At 42.7% G+C, this 26,522-nt stretch overlaps 1 protein-coding gene across 9 annotated transcripts in view; it reads left to right on the forward strand.

The window, feature by feature from the left end:
* Window positions 1–26,522, forward strand: part of SEMA4D (semaphorin 4D) — a 171,715-nt gene that overhangs the window by 44,370 nt on the left and 100,823 nt on the right. For 8 of the 9 annotated variants that reach the window (XM_053295126.1, XM_053295125.1, XM_053295127.1 and 5 more), the window contains exon 2: window positions 4,240–4,333. The exons of the other annotated variant lie outside the window; for it this stretch is intronic. The gene's annotated coding sequence lies outside the window, so the exon portion shown is untranslated. The remainder of the gene's footprint in view (window positions 1–4,239; window positions 4,334–26,522) is intronic. 9 annotated transcript variants of the gene reach the window in all.

Genomic DNA, 26,522 nt, shown 5'->3' on the forward strand with positions numbered 1-26,522 from the left:
GAGACATTCTCCAAGCCAGAAGTAGATATCTCAGTCCAGTGCACGTCTGGGAAGCAAATCATAAGAAAGGCCTTGCTGGGTCACACTAAAGTTTATCTGAGTCAACGACCTGTTTCCTATGGTGGCTGATGTGACGCTTCTGGAAAACGCATGAGCAGGAATGAAGACAAATAGCCCTCTCCCACTGTTGCTTCCCAGATATTCAGAGGCAGAGTAGTCCTCATGAGTAGACAGACTTGTCCTCCATGAATTTGTCGAAGTCCTGTTGAAATCAGGGGCTGACATCTTGACTAACAAAGCATGCATATAAGGAGGAGTTTTGGAACATGATAGGAGCTCTCGTGCAACTCTCCCGCTCCCCTTACATGTGCTGATGATCCTCAGCATCATGTTTCTAGTTTTGCAGAGCCCTTCTGGAGCATGGGGAACACTCCAGTCTCTAAGGACTCTTGCACAACAGTGCACTCAGGGGGACTGGGGTTTGTGCAGGGGCTCCTGTTGCATCTTCACAGTCCCTTGGTTAATCAGGATGTCAGCCTGTGGTTGTGCTTCCAAATAAGCCAGGTTGACCCCCTAAGAATGTTGATTTTGACGCAAGTTCTGTGTTTAAAATCAGGATGTTCTGTTTTATAGCTGGAGGCTTTGCGCTGAGTCAGGGGGCCATAGAATCTGGTGTCAGGGTTTTTCTATCAGGGTGAGTTTGCAGCTCATTGCTTCATGCTGTGTGCTGGAAACTGGCACCAGCACAATATCCCTTTAGCTTTTTGAGTGTGCCCATTGGCGAGTGTTTCTGGCTGTAGAAAGATACTGGCTGACATCCCAGACTAATGCTGCACTAGTGCAAATGTATTTCACCAACCAGATCTTTTAAGTTGGGAGCTTGCAGTTCAGACAAGTGTTGCACAGGTGGAGCAGGATGCACGTGTGCAACCTACAGCACTCCTCCTACTGGGAAACCTCTTCCTCATTCCAAGTACGTTACAGAAAATGATACAAAGTCATCTGCTATCCTTGGTGTGCATGTACAACACTTGCACAAGCGGACCACGAATGCAAGAGATAAAGTAGCTTGAAGCATCAACTTGGCCGCATTCCTTCTTACATGTGTGCATCTACGAATGCTGTGTTAATGCAATGAAAAATGGACTGTTCATTGCACTAACACAGCATTGGTCTAGATGTCAGCCACTGTCTTTGCTAGGGCATTTGTCAGGTGTTTTATCCACCCACTCACCCGTCACCAAGAGCAAGTGGGGGAAACCGATCTCCAGATCTCATTCAACATCTGCCATAAAAAACTTGGGGAAATGTGGAGAATTTACATGGACGGGGGATAGAGGGGAGGTGGTGTTCCTACAGTAAGTTGTACAATTGGAAAACTAGAAAGGCCATTATAACCATTTAAATGGACACCTTACTATCACTGCCATAGTGCACATTTATAATTATCCAGTCTGAAATTTTGTGCAGCCAACTTCAGACCATGCAAATCTTACCTGCTATTTGAAATGATAATGATTCTAACAGTTTGAAAATGTGCATTTTCCTCTTATGGTTTGAACTTGTCTCTAATTTGCAACCTTTTAAATATTATTATCTGTCAGCCTGGGAGCATCAGCTGTCTTCTTCCCATACAGATTGTTAAAGGTCATGATCATTTTTCTTAATTTTATATATGGTGGATTTCTAAGATACTAGGAGTATTTCTTGTTTAGTCAGATTCCAATTTATTGCTTTTGTATAATATATTAAATACTCAGCAGGTTTGCTGAAACTTTATGTTATTTGAATGCAGTTCTAAAACACTTCCTTTTTATTGTAATGCCTTGGGATTAATCTTCTGCAAAGTTGACACTGATTGCTCTTGAGAAAACTTAAAATGAAATTAATAGCTATGGAATTTTATTGCAGGATTATGAAATGTGATCCAAAAGGGGAGATATTCATTCATTCATTCATTCTGAAATAATTTGTTTGCCTCATCAATCCTGTTATAATCTTTAATGACCCGGCATTTCCTGTTTCCGATTCCTTTCCTTTCTTTGAGATTTGGTGTAAAGGGGTCTGTTGCAATGTCTGACTGCTTTTGAATGAGAGAGTTTCATATCAGTGCCGTACATATTAAGACCATTCATACTAACAAAAACTGTTCTACCCAAGTTTGGGAGCTGTGTGTGCTCCCAATTTTCAGTCGTGTGGATGCAAGGTACGAGGAAAACCTGGACAGCTTTTCCTCCTACCTTGTTTCCACACAACTGAAAATTGGGAACACACACAACTCCCAAACCTGGTTTGAACAGTTTTTGATTGTGTGAATGAACTCATTGTGTCTAATCAGCTCTGGGGGCTTTTTGAGCTAGCCTTGTTAGGAGGAACTATTGTTGCCCCTTGTTCCCATGCAAGTGTAGTTCCATAATGCAGTTTTGCAGTCATGAGTTGTTGCAGAGTTCCCCTGACTTACGATGCACTCGCTGTTGCACCTGTTCATGTTCAGTGTTCTTTTTGTCTTGTATAATGGACCAAGAGATGGGGGGTTTTGGGAGTAAGCTTTGAATTATAGAAGAGCTCTTACGCTTCACATAACGTTTCTTAAGAACAAGGCCTGCTTGATTGCTTTCCACAAAGCAAGGTGAAGCTGCTTGTATCCATTGACTGACATCCTTATTAAATTACTTGACAGAAGTCCTGTTGAATTAAGCACCCCTTTAGAGTATGTCCTGAGGAGTACTACTAAGCAACTTAGTTTGGATGTCAGCCACTGTTTGCGAGGAGCAGGAGGTTGATTGGTCCTTGGCTTGGGCATGCTGTTCCCATCCCATTTACCACATGAACAATGTGACATTTACATTATGCTCTTTCTCCTTTCCCATGATCTGCCTTCCCTTTTCATTTGGGGACCTTTGAAGTCAGGGGTTCTCAGACCTGGGTCCCCCCGAGAGGTTTCTGGGTTGCAGCTTCCATCATCACCATTCACAATGCCTGACAGCCAACATTATCTGGGGATCCAAGTTTGAGAACCCCTGTTGCAAAGAGCTATGGAAGTCCATGTGCAGCTAAAGTCTATGGAAGTCTTATGGTAAAGGGGCGGAAGGGTCTTGCTGAGACTTGCTCTTGGTATGAATGCATCGAAAGTTTCACCAGAATAGAAACAGATGAGCTGGCCCTTTGATATTTATATGACTGATGTTTCTGAGTTGAACTTCACCCACCCACCTCACACAAATAAGATATTTATGGATGTGGATAGCTGGACTGTCTTAGAAATGGCTGATAATAGTTGCAAATTGAAAAACCTGTTTGGACATACAAAAAAGCCATGCCATTTTTTTTTACTGACACGTGCAAGGTTGAATTTCTTGGTTTCTTCTTTCCCCACTAAGATTTCCCAGCTAGCCTTATAACAGTTAACTACTGAGATCGGTGGGATTTGCTTTTGCATAATTGTTGCCAAATTGCAGTCCATGAAAGCTTGGCTTTCAGAAAATGTAAGTCATTTAAAAACTATTAATATTTATAACGAATAATTGGGGGCTACAAACTTCACTTCATAAGTGAGATGAGCATAAATGTATTTGTAGAGGCAACCCTATGGCTGATAAATTGCAGAGTTAGGATGTTTCCTGGTTACTATAAAAATGTCCTGTGGTGATATGTCTTAATGAACAAGAAATACCTCCGCACTAAGAATCTTAAGTGGTGAACCCCAGGAGACATTTGTAAACCAAAGAGTACCCTTTCACAGGGGCTTTTTGTCAAATGCATTAGGTATTTCAGTGCAATTTACCTTGACAATTACTAGAACAGGCAGTTGTATTGAAAAGGAAATTTCATCCGTTTCATTATAAGTTTCACAAAAGAAATGAGCTTCATTGCTCGGGTCAAATTGCCTATTCTGATTTTTGCTGTCAGTGGAACATACGAGTGTTGTCAGAACGGGGGTGGGGGGGAACACTCCTGATGCCTTTCTATATCTATTAGCTTTGTCTTTTGGGAAATACTACTGAAATTAAAGAATGGGGGATGCCTTCACCTAAAGATCTATAATCTTTGCACAAATGGTGCAGAGAAAGATCAGATTAAAAACTGATATAAGTGCAAGGTCATTTCACTTTTTAAAAATCATTTTTCCAGCAGCATTGTAGGCGGCTTCTGATTGCTTCCAGATATAATAATTTTAAATATGTTGTTTTAACATTTCACAATCTTTAGTTGGTAAAAGTCTGTCTTCTTTGTCAACAGTGTGTGCCTGTCTACCGTGGGGGATAACCTTCTTCAGAGATTGCAACAGGGATTACCTTACCTTTTGAAAATATATGAGTAGTAAATACTTTAGGTGAGTAGTAAATACGTTTCCTGAATGAATCATATGTATTTTTCTGAACTAGCCCAAGTCAGCACCTGGTATTAATATGTCCATCCCATACTGCAGGTAGGAACAGTGTGGTGTTTCTGCTTGTTAGACTTGCTCATGATGAATCAAATTTTTGTTTGTCTACTGCTTTGTCCCCACTTGTCATATAAAATACAACAGAGTTCACAGCTAACATATTACTGCAGGTTGAATGAGCGTTGCCCATAATGGAATCACCACATGTCCGCACAGAAAGTTCATGGTTAAACACTGTGTTCTAAGCAGTACTGGTATTACTGAAAGTTCACATACTAACTTCAAAGCTCCCAGGGGAAACCATGATGGCCTTGGAAATACATTCTTCTTCTTTTAGACACCATTTTCTCATGAGAAACAGGTGTACACTGTACACGGAATGTTTCTGTTTGAAATTGTTATTGCCCATCAGAGCACTACTACAGTTTATAAGAGAATGTTGAGTAAAAGGAGAAGCAGTAATACATTGGCTCATCATTTTATATTGGCAAAACAAGGCCTGTGTAAAGTTTGGCCAAGCTACAAACTCTGCCTATCAATAGCTATTGCCAATATGCTTTAAATAACCAGAAATTATGCAACTGAACCTCCAACTCACATACGCCAGAGGCTTTCAGATGCTGCACAGAGGTTGGCTTGAACTGAGGATCGGAGGGACATTATCAACTGGCCCAATGCTACTTCTGTTTAGGAGCAATAAAAGCACTGGGATTCAAATTTTCTTTGGGTATGTATAGGTATCTTGCAATCAAGGTTTGGCCATTTGAAAAATGGGTGGAAATGAGCTGGTACTACAATAATTTATTTCAGTTTCTGACATATGTGAGAACAGATAAATATTGGTAGGCTCAACACTTTGAATTGCAGTCCAGTGCAAAGAGTACTGTGAAACATCAAGTTTCCATTCTATTTTGTAGGGAAAGGCTGCTTTGAGCATGATGAGGCTTGACTATTCACAGTGAGGAATGCCTGAAGGGGGAAAAACAATGAAAGTGCTTAGGCTGAATATGTGACTGTGCAGCATTTTAAACTTTGAAGTGTTGTGACCTGTGGAATAAAACCAGATCTCAAGGAGAAATGGTGTTTCGACTTGCAGGGATCAGATTGTAGGTTAAGTGTTCAAACTTGCAGTTTTGTGACAGCTGATCAGAGGCTGATAATTTGTTTTTGATTCTGTGCCAAATGTATTTTTCTTGGGAATGAAATCTACCCTTCACAAATCCACTATTGGCTTAAACCTGATGCAGCTAGACAAGAATAACAACAACAAAAGGCACTCAGCTGGTCTAAAGTGTGTTTAAGCTGCTTAACCATTCCAGCCTCACGAAGGGCCATTCCTAAATCAATGGTTTTTCGAAAGAAAAGAACACATAGACTTGTGTTTAAATTTTTATAAGTATTCTGGACACTTCCTTTCAAGAAAATACATTATGTCAGTGTTTTGAGATATGTATACATTGCATATGTTCAAATGTAGATAGATATAAGTTTATTCGGTCATTGACCAGCAAACATTTACAATAAACCAGTACGTATTCTACAAATAATATAACAAAATCTGGCCACAACAGAGATAATATCAGTCCAAATGTAGATCAATCAATATTGATGTGATGACTACTTATCCTATTACTGAGGCTTATCCATATGAGCCTCATTTTGACTGTCACTAAGGGAAATGCTTGACTAATAAGCAGAAGGTTGCCGGTTTGACTCCCCGCTGGTACTATATCGGGCAGCAGCGATATAGGAAGATGCTGAAAGGCATCATCTCACACTGTGCGGGAGTAGGCAATGGTAAACCCCTCCTGTATTCTACCAAAGAAAACTGCAGGGCTCTGTGGGTGCCAGAAGTCGAAACTGACTTGCTTCAAACTATGTCCATTTCTCTTATCCACATACTTGGCAGGGTGAGCATAGGTGGTACACTTTTCCTTGCTGTGCTCATGGAGGGGATTGGATACTGAGGTGTCTCATAGGGGGGGGAAATATCTTCCTGCTTGTGTATTATAACACCAAGCTGCCATCTGAATCAGTCCTAAAAGAGCAGAGGACAGAAGCATTGGTGTATCTTCCTGGATTCCATGTGCTCATGCTCCCAAAGAATAGAGGCTCACTGCTTGCATTACAAGTAAATTTGTGCTAGCACAACAAGATCACACAGTGTACTAAACCCTGGAGATTTGCAGAGTTGAACTAAAGTGCTCTTGTGTAACAGTTCTTTGTAAAGCAAATGAGGCATGCTGCAGGTTGTGCAACTGTTGTACAACTGCAAGCATTCTTGCGGTTGTGCAACATTTGTCTGGACCAGAAGTTCCAGACTTGGCACAAGTAGGTAGCACAACAGATTTGCATTGGTGCAGTGGTCTTCACTGTCTGTCAAGCAGGGGCCACTTGTGGCAAAAACCCCAAACTTCCATGTGAGAGCCATTTGCCCCTGTGCTGACCTCTGCACAGAACTGTGCTTTTCTCAGTGCTGGGAAGGCCATTTAAGAAAGAGGGAGCCCTCTAATAAGAGCTCTGTGGGGAAAGCACTGGGAAGGGCTATACACGTCCCAGCACTCTTTGAACACCTTCCAAGATGGTGCAGGGGCTCAAGTGGGCTCCGTTTCCTTTAAAGGAACTACACTGGTGCTGGGCAAAGTAGAGCACTGCATGATGGAAACAGTTGTCTCCGCATGGTGCCAGAGGCCCTGTGCAGAGTGTTCAGCTTTGCCCAAGGCTTCACACATACCTAGTAAACAATTCGTCAGGGAACTGCGCATAAGGGAGGCACCACTGGCCCTTGGGCCTTACAGTGAAGAGCACTGCATGAGTGCAGCGCCCTTCCACAAGTACTTTGTTAGTTGCAATATCAACCAGTACTCCTAAGCAGCACTTTCCTATAAATGCTGTGTGTCTGTCTTGTGTGTACAAAGAAAAAAGAATTAGCTCCCTATGTAATTAAATACACGTTCACTTTGAGATACTTCTTAGGACCTCCTGTTAAACTAATTTGCACTTTATACGGTAAACAAGGTGCTACTTTCCCTATTAAAGCTGGGTAGGGCAGGAATATTTGTAAGTCAATGGTTTATTTTTTAAGAAGTAGTGATATAGTTTGCTTATTTTATGCAGAAACACTGCAAGGAACACCAGTTTTTATACAAGGTTTTACCCCTAAAGAATTGTAGTATTTAAAGGTTTCCTACAGTCTGAAACAATTTATATATGATGATTAATACTAATGCTATGCTTTTTCAAAACAGACTTAATGCAGAGCCTCTTTGAATGTATTCCATTCCTTTGTGGATTTTATTCTTGTTCTTATGTTAGTCATTGAGGAGATTCTCACGACTGGGCAAAAACGGGTGAAGGGAGCCTAGCCCACTTTTGCTCGATTGTCTGCTGCCACGGGAGCCACATAGCTCCCGGCAGCAAACTCTCCTAATTCCCACTCCCCTTAAACAAGGTTAGCGGAGTGAGTGACCAATGGCTTATCTACCATAAATTCGCCAGCCGCGAGGGTTTCCAGGAACAGAACTCTCGCGGTTGGTGAGAGACGACTGTATTAGATTTAATTTTAAAAGTTAGTTGATCGTTTAGAGCATTATTCTAGTGTGGATGTATCCAGGGAACTGCAATTCCTGCAATCCTGTCTCTCAGGGAACTGCAGATGTCCTTCCATGAGAGAAGTCTCCAGGCTGGCTCTTGGCCATGAGGAAGCAAGACTTCATTGCTGGTGCTCAAGAAGTCTGCTCTCCATCTTCTCTTATCGCCCTTCTGGCTCCTTCTGAGAACAAAGACAGCCTTCACTTCCTGGCGCCAGGCCCTGTAGTCACCATGTGCTGAGTGGCCGATCCCCCAGAGGTCATTGCCTGACAGACAGGACAGGGTTCACTTCTGGTTCACTCTTTAGGGTAAGGGAGGGGCCGCTTGCTACAACTCCTGGGTCATACTGCTCTTGGAAGGGCGTTCCCTCTCTTCAGTATTGTTCCTGGCATAAATCTCCCTGTTAGGCTCTTGAAGGTGATACTCTTCTTCCTGTACTCTCTTGGAGTTCCTCCTGGTCTTCCCTCCTTTTCACTCCTGAGTATCTAACTTTTTAATCCCCCGGCAGGTAAAGAGGGTTATCGCATTCACTCTCATTCGTCACCCCCCCTTTTCTTTTTTCTTTTTGCATGCAGATCTCTTTTTAACATGGTTTTAAATTGTGATAACTTATTATGGGTTGTTAATTTTTGTTTTATTGCTTATAAATAGAAGCAATAGAAGTAGTCCAGATCTACCAGATGGGATGGTAGAGAAATGCAATATATAATACATATACTACATAAAACAAAATATAATATAATACAAGACACATGAGTAACACCTGTTGTTAAAAGTATATTTGTGTAAGGTAGCTACTGTTTCCTTTTAAGATACATACAAGTGAAGGCCTAATCCTATCTGAAACCAGAGAAAGTGACAACTTGCACATGTGCATTGGATCTTGACAACTGATACAGTATGCATGTGTTTTGAACTTGGGGCAAGGCGGCAGACAGGTACAAAATGTGAGAATCTGCCCTTTGGTGTAGGGTTTATAATTCAAATGCTGTGCTCTAGAACATTATGTTGGACTTTTTGGTTCTGATCAGTGTAATCTTTGGTGTCAACTATAGCACCAAAGCCTGTTCTAACTGAATAAAGGGGCACCTTTTAAAGTGATGATTCTCTTATATTTATCAGGGAAAGAGCAACTGTCCCTATTCTAACCCAACACAGTATTTTTCTAGTAGTTGTTACTCGTGTCTACCTTATATTTCTTTTTTAAATTGTCTTTTGGTACAGAGGGCCACTTTTATTTATGCATTTTTACTGTGTAAACCGCTTTGGAACCTTTTGTTGAAAAGTAGTATGTAAGTAAAGGTAAAGTGTGCTGTTGAGTCGGTGTCGACTCCTGGCGACCACAGAGCCCTGTGGTTGTCTTTGGTAGAATACAGGATGGATTTACCATTGCACCTCCCACACAGTATGAATTAGTAGTAACAGAGAGAACTATTCAGGCCTGAAGACAGATGAGTTCCTTGGGCAAGTGGCAAACAGGCAGGCTGAAGGATGTGGATCAAGCCATAGAGGTTGAAAGCTGATAATCTGGTAACACGGAAGGAGAACCTAATGTCCTTTTTTGGGGGGGGGGTACAACTAGTTGCCCCAACTCTGGCAAGGCAAAGGCAACAGAATTTGGAGGTGTAGAGCAGCCAATAGCACCACTGGTATCACCTGATTTTCCAAGCCTGTAGGGTAATCGGAAAGTCCTAGCTGGAACTGTTGGTCATTCCCTCCTCTGACCAGCAGTGCCAGTGGTAGGAAGGCAGTGTGATCCAGAGGCCTCCATATCAAGCCCAGCAGTCCCTGAGACTTGCCAGAAAAAGATCTTCAGCCTTGTGCCAGCAGAATGCCTTGAATGGGCTATAAGAGAGGTGTTCTTGTGGTGTCCTTTCATTAGTTCAGATTACATTCAAACCTTAAAAAGTTAAGCAATGATTGGAATTTTTTTATGCCATAAGATCCATCATATTTTTTAACCTAATGTATCAATTTATACTGTATTAGTTGTCAAGTACCTCAGAACTCTTTGTCCTTACAAAAATAGCATTTTTCCTACTTTTCCGCCACCAGCTCAGTGTCATCCAGCCGGGCTTTTTTGAGTGGTTTGGGGCCTTCTAGGTAAGGACCCCAAAGACCATCAAACAGAACCCTCGGCAGCCCGCTGTGACCAATTTGCATTACATTTTGCAGATAAAATCGCTCTTATCCATTCTGACTTGGATGCTAAGGTTTTTGTGGCACCAGAAATGGATGTTGCCAATGCACCATCTGGTCTTCTTATATTGGATGGTTTTCAGATTGTGTTGCCTGAGGAGGTGGACAGTCTGCTTGGAAGGCTGAGGCCTACCACATGCGTCCTCGACCCTTGCCCTTCATGGTTGGTGAAGGCTTCTAGGGAAGGACTGGGTCTATGGGTGGCAGGGGTGGTGAATGCCTCTCTAGAGCAGGGGGTGGTCCCCCCCTTGCTTGAAGGAGGCATTCATTAAATCCCTCCTTAAAAAGCCCTCATTGGACCCAGATGACTTAAATAACCAGTTTCAAACCTCTCCTTCTTGGGCAAGGTGTTAGAGAGTGTTGTAGCATCTCAGCTCCAGACAGTCCTGGATGAATCTGGTTGCTTAGATTCTTTCCAGTCTGGCTTCCGACCTGGAAATGGGATGGAAACTGTCTTGGCTGCCCTGGTGGATGACCCATGCCGAGATGAACAGAGGGAGTGTGACTCTGTTGATCCTCCTGGACCTCTCATTAGCTTTTGATACCATCGACCATGGTATCCTTCTGGGACATCTCTCTGGGTTGGGGCTTGGGGGCACGGTTATATGGTGCCTCTGTTCCTACCTGAAGGGTCTTACTCAGAAGGTGGTGCTGGGGGATGCCTCCTCCACCCCTTGGCCTTTGGCCTATGGGGTGGCACAGGGATCTGTTCTGTCCCCCATGCTGTTTAACATTTACATGAATCCTCTGGGAGAGATAATCCATGGGTGTGGGCTGCTTTGTCATCAATATGCTGATGACACCCAGCTCTACCTATATTTTAAGTCAGCAGACACCAGGGAGGCAGTGAATGCTCTGAACTGGGGCTTGGAGGCTGTTCTGGACTGGATGGGGGCAAACAAGCTGAAACTTAATCCAGATAAGACAGAAGTGCTCTGGGTTGGTAGAACTGATCACGAATAATGAGGTAAATCTGGTCTTGGATGGGGTCACACTCCCTCAAAAAAAAAAAAAAAGTCCGCAGCTTGAGGGTGCTTCTGGACCTGATGCTGTCCTTGGAGGCGCAGGTGACGGTGGTGTGCAGAAATGCCTTTTATCAACTATGGCTGGTACGCCAGCTGCGACCTTACTTGGAGAAGTCGGACCTGACCTCAGTCACTCACATGTTGGTAACATCCAGATTAGACTACTGCAATGCGCTCTACATGGGGCTGCCCTTGAAGACTGTTTGGAAGCGTCAGCTTGTCCAGAATGCTGGTGCAAGGATGCTCGTGGGTGCAAGTTGCTTCATGAGTATCACACCCATTCTGTGGTGGCTTCATTGCTTCCGTGCTAGATTCAAGGTGCTGGTCTCAACCTTTAAACCTCTACACGGCTTGGGGCTGCGGTACCTGTCGGATCTCATTTGCCCATATGAACCTGCCATAGTTCTCCTCGAAGGTCGAAGGTCGGGCTCTGCTCATGGCCCCTCCACCAACAGATCCAGTTGGTGGGTACTAGAGATGGCGCTTTTTTGGTTGTGGTCCCTCAGCTTTGGAACACCCTCCCTGAAGAGTTTCGCCATGCTCCCTCCCTTAGTGTTTTTTCAAAAACAACTAAAAAGCCATCTTTTTAAAGAGGCTTCTTAATGTTCCATCTTTGGTTATATCTGGTAGGTTCTTTTGTTTTTAGTTTTTATAACTCAATTTTTAGCTTTTAATATAACTTTTAAATTAATTTGAAACTTAATACTGGTTGTGGATTTTAGCCTGATTTTTAACTTGTTTACTTAATTAGATTAATTTTATATTATTTTTGTTATACATTATATCTATTTTATTGTTGTGAGTTGCCCCGAGCAGTAGTGTACTGGAGGGGCGGTGTATAAATGTTTTAAATAAATAAATAAATTACTGGGTTGTTGCTGGGTTTAATGTTGAGGTGCTATATTTTATTTTATTTTTTGAATGATGGTGTAAGATGCTTTCTCCCATGTGTTACAGGGAACAAGTATTCAGAATAAAGCAATCTTTCTCTTAAGACTACAGGTATAATAGCTCATAATATATGTATTCTATAACCTACATACTGTGCTGACCTCTTAAAATATTAAACTGAAGGCCCATTAGAATCCAAAAGAGGCTCACTTGATTATTGAACGGTGCTTTTTGACTCTTTTAAATGTAATTTCCCTTCAGTTTATTTGAATATTAAATCAATCTACTTTTTCAAAATAAAATAAGGAACTACAAGTTTTTCCTGCCATAATAGTAAAAAATCTCACTCAAGACACATGAGAAAACTCAGGTCTTGCAGTCATGCTAACTAAGCAGAGAGGCACCTTGTAAAGTGGTGATTCTCTTATATTTAAAATATATTTATATATTTAGAATATATTTAGGGGGAGAACAACTGCCCTATCTACCTCCAGCACATCAACCCTCCAGTGGCTATTGTTGCTGTCCGCCTTATGTGTCTTTTTAGATTGTGGGCCCTTTAAGGACAGGGGGCCATCATATTCATTTATTGTTTATCTTTCTGTGTAAACTGCTTTGAGAAGTTTTGTTTAAAAGCAGTGTGCAAATATCCATAGTAGTAGCCGTCTTCAAGTGGCATACTGACATTCCTCTCAACAGAATTTGAGAAAATTCCTGCTTTCCTCTCTTCCGAGTGCCCTCACCTTGCGGGTGGGGGTGCACTGAAGGATTGCAGTAAAAGAACAACATTGATATCAGCTTGGAAATCCTTTTGCTGTACTGTATTACGTTTGCCTGACAGACATGCATCAGTGCTTTTTGAGAAAAACAACCTATTTGTGTCTGAAGAAACAAGTAAACTTGGAAAAGGCACAGGAAATTATTAATGTACCAAAAGATCATTGTATGACTTGAATTTCTATTCTCTCTTTATCTTCCTCTTAATGCTTTTGTGAAGGATGGGAAAGATTTCTTGTTTAACACAAAGACTGCCTTCATTTAAAATAGAGAAATGTAATGCCTTTTGAGGTGAAATTTACTTCCTTGATATACACTATCACTTACAGCTAATTAGCATTAATTAAAAAAATCAATGTCCTTAAGATTTGCTACTTACAGCAAATGAGCTCTTCACACCCTGTGACCCTTGGAGCTTCTGTCCTCCCTCTCCCATTCCATTTTTTCCATCCAACTTTGGATAGTTCCTCCTCCCCCCTTCAGAAACACTACAGTGATACCTGCTTTAGGCAATAAAACAGCACAATCTTGTTTTTCATTCTGTTTTCTAAGCATACCAGAAAACAGGAAGAGAAAATGATACTAAGCGAAAATATTTATTATGTTTCCCATGCCTATTGCCCTTCTTAAAAGCTTGGAAGGTGAGCCTTAGACTATCTAGGAGATCAACTGCCAACCGTGAATATACAAAGCCTTCACAAAGCCCAAGCGGTCAGTCTCACACCTCAGTGGAACTCCAGTACAGAAAGTCCTCCACTTAAGAAGATCTGAATTAAGGCCCGGAGTTAAGACAAACAACACTTAAGATGCTACAGTGGCAGCTCACACTCACATTGTCCTGGTGTTGCTGTTGCATCTGAGGCTGTGGAGGGATTGGCTGATGCTACAGCATTCCCTGCACCCACCCAGCCTCCCATGCACCAGTGCTGGGTCAGGAATTAAAAACACACAAACACACCACCGTACTACCTGGGGCAATTGCCCCAGAATCGGCTGCAGCCATGTGGTGGAAATGGACCTATTGGAGGTTCTGATATTTCCCATTCCACAGGCCTAGCATCTCGCTTTGGTTCAGGAACCAAATCCGTATTCATAACATTGTTTCCTATGGAAAAATAAGTTGTGAGTTAAGACATTTCGTCTTAAGACAGTTTTCAGGAACCAATTGCGACATAATTCTTAGGATTAGGTAATTAGGTAATTAGGAGTACTGTAGAAATTTAGGGTGTAGAAGCTCCCCTATTATTTCTCTGTATATGTTGAGTTTCAGTACACCTACCAGAAGCTCAAAAACATTTCATTCTAGTTTTGTCCTAGCTCTGTGGTGAAAACTGACAAGTGCCAGGCATTTTAATCTAGTGTTTGTGGTTTTGGAAAATACATTACTGAATATAATAATCAAAAATATCTACTGAATATATAATAATAAAAGAAGGGGGCGGAATCTGGGGAGGAAGGGAATGCAGACTGAACTGAGTGAAGGGCACTGACTGTGGCTTTAAAATGCAAAATTTGGAAGAAGTTAGCCTTTCTCTTTCCTTACACTTCTCTGTGTGTGTTGTGCAGCGTGAAAGGAGAGATAATGTGTTCTGACAGTTTTATTTTTGGCTCCTTATCCTTGAATAATTTGCTAGGGAACTGCTTGTTTCCCCCCACCCCCATTGTTTTTGATTTTGTCCCGAAAATCTGGGGGACTCTCTCTCTCTGTTATTACTGCTTTCATGCTCATGCATTGCTTTTTATACTGTAGGGCAAAACTAATATCTGGGGGTGGGGGTAGGGGTGGTAAATGCACAATGAATAGCTTTCCTTCTTTTCCTCAGTTTTATTGTATGGATTGCCTACAGACTTTTTATGCTGAAGAATTTGCTGTGTTTCAGACCATTGTTCAGGAATATTCCCATCCTTGGTGGGGATGGAATTTTGAGAGTGGCTGATGTGTCCCACAGTGCAATGCAGGCGATTCAGAACAGCTCGTACTGTCATGGCCATCTAAAACACATGCCCACGTTGATGCACAACAGGGCTCTTCCATTACTACTTGCATTGCCCAATTGCACTTTGCAACATTTTGTTTTATTTTTATGTCGCCCCATCGAATTGCTCTTGGGTGATTTACAATAAATAACAAGTTGTTCTAGTAAGAACTAATCAGCCTACTTTCCTTTCACTGTCTCTACAACTGGACTAAATTTGGTTCAAATCGAGGTCCACAAGTTAGATCTCTTGCACCTCAAATGTTCATGCATCCACCATCTTGGATCGGGGTGGATTACATCATTACAAACTACACCATCGAGGTGACCCTGTGTGTCACTCACTACAACTTATCAAATTTGGTTCAAATCGGTTAGACAGTCCTCAGTTTAGTACACTTGCACCTCAAAAGTTCACATGTCCATCATCTTGGATCAGGGTGGGTGACATCACCACAAACTACACCATTGGGGCATCATCATGTGCCCATACAGCTGTAGCAAGTTTGGTTCAAATGGGTTAGACAGTCCACAATTAGCCCGCTTACACCTCAGATGTTCACGTGGCCGCCATCTTGAATTGGAGTGGATGACATCACCACAAACTACAATTGGGGAATCATTATGTGCCCATACAGCTATAGCAAATTTGGTTCAAATCGGTTAAGTGTTTCACAAGTTAACCCACTTCTGGCTCCAAAGTTTACACATCCACCATCTTGAATCGATGTGGATAACATCATAACAAACATCATAACAAACTATGCCATTGAGGTGTCCCTGTGTGTCACTCACTGCAACTGTACCAAATTTGGTTCATATGGGTTAGACAGTCCACAGTTACCCCGCTTGCGACTCAGATGTTCATATCATCACACACCATGTGTCCCCACAGTTGTAGCAAATTTGGTTCATAACGGTTAAGCAGTTCACAAGTTAACTCACTTCTGCCTCCAAAGTTTACGTATCCGCCATCTTGGATCGGGGTGGATGACATCATCACAAACTACGCCATTGAGGTGTCCCTATGTGTCTCTACAGCTGTACCCACTTTGGTTCATATTGGTCCAGACATTGCGAAGTAGATGGAGGGGACACACGGGACACACACAGAGAATGCCAGGTGATCTCATAAGCCTACTGGAAAGTAGACTAAAAACAAAAATTGAACTGTTAAAATGACAGTTAAACAATTTAAAACAATTAAATGGTTCCCAATGTAAGGCATGTTTTAATGTGCGCTCACACAACAATAAGTAGTAGTGGAACAGCCCTCTTGCACAGTAACGTGTGTGTGTGTGTGTGTGTGTGTGTGTGTGTGTGTGTGTGTGTGTGTGTTTGATGTCCGCAGTGGCACATGCAGTTCAGAACTGCTCATGTTACACTGCAGGACATGTCAGCCAGTGAGTGAATATTCTCTTTTACTCCTTCCACCTCACATCTTTGAGAGAACAGGAATTAATTATAACAAGCAGACCTGGCGCAGAGTGTCTGTGCCCTCTTTCCCCCGGGCATCTCTGACGCCCACCTGGCCTGCTTCTCCCCCTCCCCCCGTGGTTTCTGGCCTTGCTGCCTCCCCACTGCGACCGGGCCCGCCGCCTCCTCCCCGCTGTGGCCGGGCCCGCCACCGCCTCCCTGCCATGGCCGGGCCCGCCACGGCCGGGCCTCCCGCCGCCACGCCTGCCTCTCCTTGCCGTGGCCAGGCCCACCTCCATCTCCCCGACGTGGCCGGGCCAGCTACCACTTCACCTGCCACCACCTCTGCCTCGCCTGCCACCGCCGCTGCCTCGCCTGCCACCTCACCTGCCACCGCCGCTGCCTCGCCTGCCTCTCCTAACCGCCATTAGCTTCACAGAGGCCAACCGGCGCCCAATCAATCAGGCGCCTCCCTCGCTGGCACGGATAGCCTTGTGCTGTATCCCCACGCATGGCTGGTGGCTAGCTAAGATAATTAAGTATAATGATAGTTTTTAATTGCACATTAAATCTTTTCTGTAAAAAGGATTGAAGCTGAAGAAACAGCTGAGCTTAATTTTGAGGCTGCTCTTGTAACCATTTACAGTGCCATTTGGAGGCTGGTTAGACCTTGCAGTGATACGTCGTAGGGTTCCCATTTCATAAGGCCAAACATGGAACATATTAGGGAGAATTTTACAGTTTGTGCTTTAAAGGAGGTACTGGAGATAGTTGCTGTGCTCTGCAAAGGCTGAAATTATAATTTTCCTTCCATGGAGATGATACAGTTTTGGTTCTTTCCATCTGTTGGAGATACATTTGGCAGTGATTTGTGCATTCTTTGATATACTTAATCCTCCAGGTTACCAGCAATTGCAGAGTTCAGTCAGGAGCATTTTCTGACATCCCATTAAAGGGCAGAAAACTTATAGGAGGGGCTCTTTCTTTTCTTAGAGTGCTGCTGACGGGAGAAGAAACTGGAGCTATTTTCAGATAGCTTTAGAGCAGGACTGCACAACTTCAGCCCTCCAGCTGTTTTTGAACTACAACACCTGTCATCCTTATACACAGCGGCCATTAGTCAGGGATGACGGCAGTTGTAGTCCAACATCTGCAGAAGGGCCAAAGTTGTGTAGCCCTGCTCTAGAACATAAAAATATGCTAAATTTAAAACAACAACAACAACAACAACAACATAGAAAATGAAAAGGATTTTTAAATTTAAAAATTAAGTGTGCAATGCTTTTGGAAAGATGTCTCATCAAATTCATTTATTTATTGCACTTATATACTGCCCCATATACAAATCTCTGGGTGGTTTACAGATTATAATTAGGAGATGGGGCTGTAACAGTAGTACAGTACCTATTCAGCAAGCAGAGGGTCCCAGGTTCAATCCCTGGTATCTCCAGGTAGGGCTGAGAGAGATTCCTGCCTGAAGCTTTGTAGAGGCACTTCCAGTCAGAGTAGATAATACTTAAAGGGACCAATGGTCTGACTCAGTAGATGGCAGCTTCCTGTGCTCCTACCTCTGTGACTTTGGTTTGGTTTTTCTAATTTTCAGCACACTGGGCTACTATAAGGGGTACCGCTAATTATGTTCCATAAGATAAGGGAAAGTAGTGTTCTAGGAAAGACAGTTCAACCATTGGCTTCCTTGCATATTCACTGATCTAAATCTGCCCCCCCCCCCATATTGTTCACTGCAGAGTGGTTAACACCTTCCCCAATACATTAACAGGAGCTTCAGGGAAAAGGCTAATTTTCAGGGAAAACTGCTAATTAATGAAAAGCAAGCAAGCAAGCAACCGCCCCCCCCCAACCCACAGGAGATCCTGACATGGATCTCCCGCATCACATTTAATTTGGCCCTAAGCTTTGCATGTGAGCTTTCTCTAATGAGTATTTATGTTTGTGTGTGACCCTATTATGTTATTATAGGGTCTCACGTAATCTTTATGATGCTCCTGGGGAGAATGTGGGGGGGGGGGAATCATTCATTCATATTCTCCCCAGGAGCATCATAAAGATTACACACATAAAAGTGTGTGTGTGTGATAGAAATTGCACCTTAGAAATTTATGTTTTGATGCTTCCTTTAAAGGGTGCATTTGCAGAGTGTGCAGGAATTTCAGAAACTCTTTGACCCGGAGACTTCATTAACTACTGTTGCTCTAGGAAACTGCTTTTAATTAGAATCAATAAGCTCTACAATCTGAGAGAAGAAAATGACCTTGTATTTGAAGGCTGCACTACTGACCTCATTATTTGGGAAATGACCCCATCACCACCCAGAGAGATGTCATCTTTTTTCCTTCCAACTTTGGGGGCCCAGATATGGTTGGACTACAATTCTCCGCATCCCCAGATACAGTGGCCCAAGAGAACTACCGTGGGAGTTGTACTCCAATAACTTCTGGGGATCCAAGGTTTTTTGTAGTGTTTAAATATTTAATAAAAATGTAACCCCTATTCTAGTGTTTAAATTTTTAAGAAAACAATGAACAAAAGTGAAAACGGTGTGTATTGATCTGAGGTTGGGATTCATTGTCCTGGCCTCCATGAATCCCACAATACACCGCACGACATGCGTGATGTATTGGGGGATCCCCCCAGGAGACAGGTGCTCTAGTAGCCCGTCCTTGTGTCTGCTGGGGCTAAACATAACCCCTCTTTCGAACCCAGCTGTTAGCCGAGGTTAAGGGAGCGAGCGCTCCCTTAACCCGAGCTAACTGCTCATGTGTTCGCTGGAACGATGTTTAGCCCCAGAGGACACAGAGATGGGTGCCTAGAGCACCCGTCTCCTGGGGGAACCCTCCAATGCATTGTGCATGTCGCACAGTGCATTGTGGGATTCACGGAGACCGGGACAACGAGTCCCAAGCTCAGATCAATCCACACAGCACGGAGCAGGACTGGTCGTGTGGGAGTGCATTCTGCGCTCCCACCGAGTAACCAACAATTGTCTGGGGAGAAGGCAAGGTTTGGGGAGCCTCTCCACACACCTAGTAGGTCATATGAATGGCCCCAGTGTAACATTAATTTCAGTTGAACCTTATATTTGCAAACAGTCTGCATGGAGACAGAACTGCATAATGGGACATTGTATGAAGCAGCACCCATGCTGTTCAGTTTCTTTTTGGCATGTCCATTTCCTTTTCCCATCCAGTTTGCATTGTAATGGTTGAATCTTGTGTGTTCTGTGTAGATGATGTACTTCACACAAACAGGCTTAGGGTGTGGAACTATCTCCACATGGTACTAGCTGCTTGCACATGTAAATTGGGTCACGGAAGCTATTTAATTGTATCCATAAGTGCAGACTGTTTGCAACTAGATGCTTAAAGGTAAAGTGTGCCATCAAGTCGATTTTGACCCCTGTCGCCCCCAGAGCCCTGTGGTTTTCTTTTGGTAGAATACAGTAGGGGTTTACCATTGCCTCCTCCCATGCAGTGTGAGATGATGCCTTTCAGCATCTTTCTGTATCACTGCTGCCCGATATAGGTGTTTCCCATAGTCTGGGAGACATACCAGTGGGGATTCGAACAGGCAACCTTCTGCTTTTTAGTCAAGTGTTTCCCGCTCTGCCACTTAAGGTGGCACAACTAGATACTTACTTGCTGGTTAAGAAGTCCATTTGTTTATATATTACTTTTCAACAGAACAGTTTTCAATGTGGTAAGCATAGAAAAAATAATGGTTCCCTGTCCAAAGGGCTGACATTCTAAATGGAATGTTTTAGAAACATTCTAAACTAGCAACAACCCCTGGAGAGAAGCCTTGCTGGGGTTCAATAAGGACAGTTGCTCTCCCCCTGCCTATATATAAGATAATCACCATTTTGAAAGGTGCCTCTTGAGTCAGTTAGCAGGGATTTAGTAGCATTTCTTTGCTTCCAAGTTGTGTGGAGGATCTCAGCCTGTATGTCTTCTGTCCCTCTTATGCTGTTCATGTTTAATTCATAGTTGCTTATTCCCTCATCCAAGAATGTGTGCTGGTCATGGGTATAGTGGAGAGTGGGGTCACACAGGGATGGAGCACCGGTACTTCTTGGCTTCTCTTACTGTTGGGATGGGCATTGCCATGGCCATGGAGGCTGTCATGGAGAGCGCCTGCACTTCTGAATTTGCAACTACATCACTAGTGCTGGGAACAGGACCTTTGATGTGCATGTGAATATTTTGCACCAATAGTGGTTGCCTCAGTTGATTCAGGAAAAAATGATCCATACGGTTCCTTTACACAGGTGGATCAGATCTTTTGAAATGTGTGGACAGTACATTCCATGTGTACATCAGAGATCCTAGAAGAGACTAGTTATACACTAATCTGGGTGGGTGTGTGCGGTCCTCATTGATGTCAGGGTTTGGGGCATATTGTATTAAATGGTGTACAGCAACTTGCTTATTACTGTATAGCTCTTTTCAGACGTTTTTACCATGTATAGTGTGTTTGTGAGCGAAGGCACATACACATACATTCGTCATACTGTCTCAAAACATCACCATGTACACCACTGTATGCTTTGAAAAGAGCTCTCCACACTGGGATTTTTAGACTCCCAATGTGCATTCACTGTGTGTATGGTAAAAACATCTGAATAGAGATTATGAAGCAGGAATCTGTAAAGATTCCCTGCTTTTGTTCTTTAAAAACTGTATTAAGGGTTTTGCACGTTTTATTGCTTTAAAGTGCCCCGTGGGACATTTTGGAGTGGGAAACTGTTGCTATAGGCATTGTATGGTGCATCAGATAAATTGTTGCCTCAAGGTAACCAGGTATGCAGTTGTTGTTCTTTAAAGTCAGCTCGTCTCCCCTCCAGAGCCACATATTGGCACAGTGGGGAACTTGCCTAGTGAGCAAGAGGGTGCCGGTTCAAATCCCCACTGGCATGTTTCCCAGACTAGGGGAATCACCTATATTGGGCAGCAGTGATATAGGAAGATGTGGAAAGGCATCATCTCATACTGCGTGGGAGATGACAATGGTAAACCCCTCCTGAATTCTACCAAATAAAACCACATGGCTCTGGGGTCACCAGGAGTCGATACCAACTCGATGGCACAGCTTTACCTCTCCCCTCCACCCCACTTTTTGCCTCCCCCCACCCAGTGAACAATTTTCTTATATGGGTAAATGTGGGCAAATTAATCAGGATGTTTGTGAGTTTGTACCTGTTACGTAAATCCCTGCTAAGTGAGCAAAGAGGCACCTTTTAAAAGTGGTGATTCTCTTATATTTAGCAGGGGGAGAGCAACTGGCCCTCTCCAAACCCAGCTCAGCATCCCTCCAGTGGTTGTTGCTGGTGTCCAACTTATGTTTCTTTTTAGATTGTGAGCCCTTTGGTGACAGGGAACCGTCTTATTTATTGTTTTTCTGTGTAAGAAAGCTCTTTGAGAACTTTTGCTTAAAAGTTTTATATAAATATTTGTAGTAGCAGTAGTAACTTTTGTGACCTTATTTGCAGTGTCAGGTAAATGATAGTATATGGATTTGGTGTGTACATAACACAGTTATGGTCATTCTTGCTTTTGCATGATTTGGCTATCTCATCAGATAAAGACGAGTAGCAGTATTTGGACATCTGAGTTGAATTACATTTAACCAGCTTATCTGAGCAAGCATTTCACCCATTTCACATGGTAGAATTTCAGCAACAAGTCAATGGCCTTCTGCTACAAAGATGAACAGCTTACAGTGGTTATGATTAAACAAATTCACTCAGCTTATTCCAACTCTTGGCATCTGCCCAAAAGTGCAGAAAGGATTACCATTAGTCAGGGTGGTGTTGAGTCGTTTTATGCTTGGAGAAGCAATTTGTGTTCTGCACTCAGTCTCAAAAGAAAATAAAGTGGCAAAGTAAGATACATTTCTGTTACCCTGGAAATGTGAGCTATATGAGCTATATTTTATATGCATAAGATGTGTAATCATCCTTTTTAGGATGCATACTAATGATTTTTTAGTGAATGGTAGAAGTTCTATAGCCCAGGTGCCTAAAAATTTTAGGGCAAGTTCTAGGATCTGAAAAACTCTGTGCAAAGCAGATTCCTAGGAAACGGTAAGATTTACCAAATGCTGTGTAATTTTGCCTAAAATATATTTAAGCAATCTTATATCTGTTTCTAGAAGAGTTGGAAATGTTGTTGTTATTATTATTATTATTATTATTTACATTTATATCCCGCTCTTCCTCAGAGCCCAGAGTGGTGTACTACATCTTTAAGGTTCTCCTCACAGCAACCCTGTGAAGTAGGTTAGGCTGAGAGAGAAGTGACTGGCCCAGAGTCACCCAGCAAGTCTCATGGCTGAATGGGGATTTGAACTCGGGTCTCCGCAGTCCTAGTCCAGCACTCTAACCACTACACCACGCTGGCTCTCTGTTATGTTATGATCCTTATGGACCCTTGACCGGAGCACCTGCATGCGAGAGGCTGGGGTGCAGGCAGACTCTGCATAACCTGCAGATAGGTTGAGTTTACCAAAATTTGAAGAAGAAAACTCTAAGGGGACAAAAACCCCTCCAGAATTGCCCCAGTGTAACTCAGTGGAACAGAATGTTTGTGGACTTAGAGTACACTTAATAGATAACCAAGGGAGTGGAGCTAATGGGGAACTTAGTGGCAAGGAGTGGGGAAGGAGGACTGTCAATATAACGTTTTGTGGAAGCTGCCATTTAGGACTGCCTCTGTCTCCCCAAGCCACTATTTTGTGACTGGTTCTTCCTCCTCAAGCTGCTGATTTGTAGAGATGATTTCCAAGGCTCTGTCACAATAGGGGTGGCGGCTGTGCCCATCCCAGCTCTAACTACTCCAACCTGTTGGATTCCTCTCCCTCCCCAGCATCTTTAGGATTTAGGGTAGCATGGCTAGGGAAAGAGACAGGCTGAGTAGACAGTGATCTAAGTCTAAGGCACATCTCTCTATATCTGGGGAAGCTTTAAATTTGAAAATAAAATATATGCATCTTTAAGTAGTTCTGTCTTTTTTCCTTCACAACAAGGTAGGCAAAGTTGAGGTGGGCAAGTTGAAAGAGAATGACTTGCCTTTGGATGCTGAGATCCCTTTGAATGGGTATCTCCCTGGTCCACGACTAAAGCGGCCTACACCATACTCAGGCCAGTGACAAAAATCCACATCTGCAGCATTATTTTGTGTATGTGGCACCTGATCCAGCAGATAATTCTGGCACAGAAACCCACTTTGGCACGTGCATTTCCCTCACTAGATCAATGTGATGAAGTGATGATAGGACCATAATTGGAGAATATTTGTTAATACGTTGAAGCAATCTAATTGGCTACTAGATTGATACTTGTGTAGATGCCAGTGTCTGACTTGCATTTAATTTAAACAGATAGCTTTTAAAGTGTGAGGAGCTCAATGTGAAGCTTAGCATGACTGCCACCTTTTGCTTTTAATAATGTCATGTCAAGTCACATTATTAGCAAATAGCCTTCTATTCCATCAAGGACGTGCTAGAAATCTTGAAAATGGGGGTCATTTTAAGTACAATTGCATAATAGTCAATTGTTAATTTAATATAGGGCTGAGAGTGGACTGCGTGTCTTTCAAACTATATTATAGCTAAAAACAATAATCCATTGATTTTTTTAAAAAATGAATGTGTGCTACATGTATTTAGGATTTCATAAATACATGAACTGTTTGCTTTTTAGTAAGAAAGAGATCATTAACTGCGTTTGATGTGGAATGAACAGAGTGTTTATTATAACAAATTCTGAAGTACTCGAAACAAACTTCTTATTAAAAGGTTGTTTAGTCCCCAACAGGCACTGTAATGCAAGCATTTATTTCTGAATGTGACCTCAAGGTGAACCTGTAAGTGACAGGTAATAAACTGTCAAAGAGAGGTTGTGTGTCTGTCTGTGCACAATCTTTGGGAACCAAGCTAAAATGATCTTTGTGTTTTAAAATGATTTAAACTTGCACCTAATAAATGATAATCGACAAATGGCCCAGTGAATGAAAGGTTTCCTAGCAACAAGTGCCGGGATAAATGGAAGTCTGGGTTTGGCTGGTCTTTGTTTTGCTAGGGTGGGTTGGTATCATAGTCCAGCTGCTTATGTGGATGAATGAGCCAGGCCCTTGCTGAAGGAAGGGGTGAAGGTGTAAAAAGCTGACATTTACAGAACTGAGATAAAGAGAAGCATTGCTGCGCTATGCATATGGGTAGTATTGTATCTAAAATGCACATACGTGTGTAGAGAGATATTTCTTTTAGCAATATTCCATTTTTAAAAGGAGAGCTGACATGGTGGTTGTTTAAAAAGGGTTTATATACTGCTTTTGCTTTCTGGAGGTGCATTGCATCACAGATTTGCAACTGGAAAAAGTAGCATCCTGAATCTGCTTGGAAAATTCAGTCTTACTGGTAAAATCTTCCTTTGAAATGTGGAAGTTAAACTTTAAAAATCGTCCAAAATTAGTGTAGTGGCTTAAAGCTTGTTAGTCCTGTGGCCCATGATTGATTTTGCTACCCACATTTATAAAAACAGTTGAGACTTGCTTTTTGAAAGTACAGAGAGCAAGGTTTTCATTGAATTTGCAGGTAGCATTATTACAAAATAAAGCATGGAGCAAGCCAAAGCTCTGCTTGTCAGAACCTGTCATTTCCTGACTCCGTAGATATAATTTGATTTTGCTGTGCAAACAGGTATTCCTTTTCTGCCTTATCTCCTAAATAATGGTTTATATAAAAACATATGGCTTTAGAATGCCAGGAAGATGGAAACTGCTAACCAGAGATGAAGTAGATAAACACTTGCCTTCTATTTCGCTCCTACACCTATGCATAAAAGACACTACCTCATGCATTTTGTATGCTACCTTTCAGCACACTCGGTTAACATAGCAAAAACTGTACTGTAGTCCTAAATACAGACTCTAAAGTCAGGAGCATCTGTGATATATTCTCCCATATTACAGTGTTGTTGCTCATACACTTTGGATAATCCATGCATAGCTGCTAGTTTTAGGGTACCAAATCTACTCCACTTGAAAGCCCTGGAAAATGCTGATGAGCAAACAGTACAAGAAGTTTCATCTGCCTGTTTGCTATTTTTATCACTCAGGTCTGTCAAAACTCTGGTTGTCATTTGTAGCACCACAGCCATGCCCTGTGTCTTGCCATGAACTTAAGAACTTCCTGTTTCATGGCTCTAAAGAGGCCTCAGAAACTGGGCTCCGAAGAAGCACTTTCTAGATTACACTATGTGGCTGGCATACTGTGAATGGCTGGAGGGCCACATAATTTGCTGTCCTGTGATGTGCCAGCTCTTTGGTATTCCGCCAAGGAAGACGCTGCTATTTGAGCAATCTGTGAACTAAAAACCCAACCCAAGCCAAGGAAATATCTGGTTGCATCTGTTGAAAGGGGGAACTTGGCATTGGCTGGAACTGCAGTTTTGCTATTCATGCAGAAGGCTACACTTAATATATGTTTACAATAAGTAAACATATATTAGGTTAGGCTGAGCGTGTGAAGCGCTGGGATCTGTGTGGATCCTGGTGCTGTCCGCCCACCTGACCCAGCTTTTTACCCCAGCTGTTAGTCCTTAATCCCGCACTGGGGTCTTGTGTGGGCTTGGGCAGCTTTCAGCCCAAGCGGACACAGACAATGACACCTAGAGCACCTGTTGCATGAGGGAATCCCCTAATGCACTGCACCCGTCACGTGGTGCACTGTGGGATATGTGGAGGCCAGGACATTGTCCCGGCCCCTGGAGATCAATGCTGCATGCAGCAGCACAGATCATGTAGGAGCATGGTCCGCACTTCCCACCACAATGAGAGTATCGTCTGCAGGGAAGGTAGGTTTTGCGCAGCCTTTCCCCACCCACCCACCCTTCCTGCCTCCCAATCCTGTGAATAGCCTTATAGTGTTGTGTAGCGTAAATTTGAAATAGAAAACTTTGAGTGGAAGGGGATGGGCAAAATTAATAATTTTATAAATTCGGAGGAGGAAGAGGCAGAAGAAGAAGACAACAGTGCAAAGTGTCTATTATCTTGTGAGACTTGCACATGTAGTGTAGGCTATGATTCCACAATTGGGGGGGGGGCGTTGTTGTAGAAGGCCTGGTAGAGATTATAAATGCTTCTCTGAAGGAGGGCAAGATGCCTCCTTGTCCTAAAGAGGCAACTATTAGACCTCTTTTGAGGCGTAACCTCTCTAAATGCCTGCCTGGAGGTGGTGATGGGC

Source organism: Hemicordylus capensis, chromosome 2 (assembly GCF_027244095.1).
Source record: "Hemicordylus capensis ecotype Gifberg chromosome 2, rHemCap1.1.pri, whole genome shotgun sequence".
Lineage (NCBI taxonomy): Eukaryota > Metazoa > Chordata > Lepidosauria > Squamata > Cordylidae > Hemicordylus > Hemicordylus capensis.